The sequence below is a fragment of the Carlito syrichta genome, unplaced genomic scaffold (genome assembly GCF_000164805.1).
Source record: "Carlito syrichta isolate Samal-C Ts95f unplaced genomic scaffold, Tarsius_syrichta-2.0.1 Scaffold130537, whole genome shotgun sequence".
Classification (NCBI taxonomy): Eukaryota; Metazoa; Chordata; class Mammalia; order Primates; family Tarsiidae; genus Carlito; species Carlito syrichta.
The window spans coordinates 37,167-39,910 of NW_007074633.1; the positions used below are offsets into that span (position 1 = coordinate 37,167).

Genomic DNA, 2,744 nt, shown 5'->3' on the forward strand with positions numbered 1-2,744 from the left:
TCCACTCACCTCAGCCTCCCAAAGGTGCGGGATTACAGGCTGAGCCACCGAGCCCGATTCCAGCTAGTATTTTTATGCATTTCTTTTTTATTGTAAAGATGTGGGGTGCAAGCCAGGACTGGTACATAAGCAGTTTATGTGCAGGTGAAGTTTGGGCTCCCAACTGGCCCTCATTTCTCCTGGTTTAGGATCAGGTACCCTTAGTGATGTTACCTGCACCCCCCTCCTTCCCCTGGCTGTATGCCACTTTGCCGATTCCTCTCTTACAGTAATTGTGAATGGTCAGTATTTTTTTTTCAGTTGGAGTCTTACTCCGTCGCCCAGGCCAGAGTGCAGTGGCATGCTCACTACCACCCTAGCATCGACCCGCAGGGCTCCAGCGATCCTTCTGCCTCAGCCTCAGTAGCCAGAACTATAGGCATGTACTACCACACCCAGCTAATTTTTATTTATTGTAGAGACAAGGTCCTGCCAAGTTGCCCGGACTGGTCTTGAACCCACGGGCTCAGGCAATCCACTTGCCTCGGCCTCCCAAAGTGCTGGGATGACAGGCTGAGCCACCGAGTCCAGCCTAGTCAGTATTTTTAAAAGGATTTAATGAGCCTGCATGTGACCTGATTTTTTTTCCTATTGTTATAGAGACAAGGTCTTGCATTGTTGTCCAGACTGGTCTTGAATTCGCGCGATCCTCCCACCTCGACCTCCCAGGCATGCAGCACAACACTCCATTATTTTTTTTTTTGTAAGGGTAGGGGTCTCACCATGTTGTTCAGATTGGTCGTGAATTCCTGGGCTCAAACAATATGCCCACCTCAGCTCCCAAACTGCTGGGATCCCAGGAGTGAACCACTCTGCACAATCAGACCTGATTATTATTTTTTTTCTTTTTAAAATTTTATTTTACATGCAAGGGGTACTTATGCAGTTTTGTTACCCAGACCTGATTATTAATTGGGTTACTTGATAGGCTAGGAAGAGGCCAGGAGTGGTGACTCACGCCTATAATCCCAGCACTTTGGGAGGCCGAGGTGAGAGGATTGCCAGAGCCCACGGGCTCGAGACCAGCCCGGACAACTTGGCAAGACCTCATCTCTACAATAAATAAAAAAATTAACTTGCATGGAAGTGTGTGCCCGTAGTTCCTGTTACTTGGAAGGCTGAGGCTGAAGGATCACCTGAACCCAGCAGATTGGGGCTGTGGTAGCCATGACCATGCTACTGCACTCCACCCTGGGCAGCAGAGTGAGACTCTAACTCAAAAAAAAGAGAGAGAGAGAGAAATGATAGACTAGGAAGAGCAGTGTCATGGTAGGGGCAGGCTGTGATAGCATGCTTGGGCATAAAGAAAAGTGAGAATAGAATGTACTTTCCCGGCCTGTAATCCCAGCACTTTGGGAGCCTAGGTGAGAGGATTGTCTGTGTCCACGGGTTCCAGACCAGCCTAAGCAACTTGGCGAAACCTCATCTCTACAATAAATAAAAAGTCAGCCAGATGTGATGGCATGTGCCTATAGTTCCAGCTACTTGGAAGGCTGAGATGGAAAGATCACCTAAGCCCAGCAGGTAGAGGCTGCGGTGACTGTCAGCATGCCACTGTACTCCAGCCTGGGTGACACAGTGAGACTCCAAATAAAAAAAATAAAAATAAAAGTACTTTCCCATGGGTCTTCGTCTGGGAGAAGCAGCATAGTGAGGCCCTATCACTACAAAAAATAACGTAAAATGAAAATTAGCTGTGCAGGGTGGTGCACACCTGTAGTCCTAGCTACTCAGGAAACTGACGGGGGAGCATCCCTTGATTCCAAGAGGTTAAGGATGTTTTCAGTCATGATTGTGCCACTGGGCTCTAGCCTGGGTATCAGAACAAGAACCCATCTCTAAAATAGATGAGTAAGTAAGTAAATAATTGAAAAATGCCAGGCAAGGTGACTCTTCCAGTAATTCCAGCACTTTGGGGGGCAGATGTGAGAGGATTTCCCTGAGGCTACGGGTTCGAGACTAACCTGGGCAACTTGACAAGACCTCGTCTCTACAATAAACCAAAAAATTAAGGCCAGGCGCCATGGCTCAAGCCTGTGTTCCCAGTACTTTGGGAGGCCGAGACAAGAGGATTGCCTGAACCCAAGGTTTTGAGACCAGCCTGGGCAACATGGCAAGACCTCATCTCTGCAATAAATCTCTCCCCACTCTTAAAAGCTAAGCTCAAATGCTGTCTTGTCCACAAAATCTTCTGTGATGCTCACATTCAGAAATTCCTCATTTCCTTTCAACTCCTGTGGTCTTTTGTGCTGTTCTTATGACTCAATCACAGTCTGTCTCATAATATAATCATGTGTGTATTTTCCTACTTCTCCTTATTAAATTTCAGTTAGCTCCCTGAGGAGAGAAACTGTATTTTATTTATTTTACATTTTATCTCCTTGTATATAGCATGGAATTGTACTCAACCCAGAGAAGACACAATGAGTGAATAAAGGGAGGAAAAAATTGAATGCATTTTTAAAAATTAGAGATTCAAGTGTCTCCACTTTTTGGTTTGTCCTCTCTGTTGCCCAGGTTGGATTATAATGGCACCATCTCACCTCACTGCAGCCTCGACCTCCTGGGCTCATGCTTTCTTTCTGCCTCAGCCTTCCACATAGCAGGGACTACAGGTGCACACCACCACACCCAGCTAATTTTTTTATTTTTTATAGAGACAAGGTCTTGCTATGTTGCCCAGGCTAGTCTTTTTTTTTTTTTTT

The 2,744-nt window shown here is 46.2% G+C and overlaps 1 protein-coding gene across 1 annotated transcript in view; it reads left to right on the plus strand.

Moving 5' to 3' along the window:
- The window catches only part of EPHX2 (epoxide hydrolase 2), a 47,359-nt gene that overhangs the window by 23,649 nt on the left and 20,966 nt on the right, over positions 1 to 2,744 (plus strand). The window lies entirely within an intron of this gene.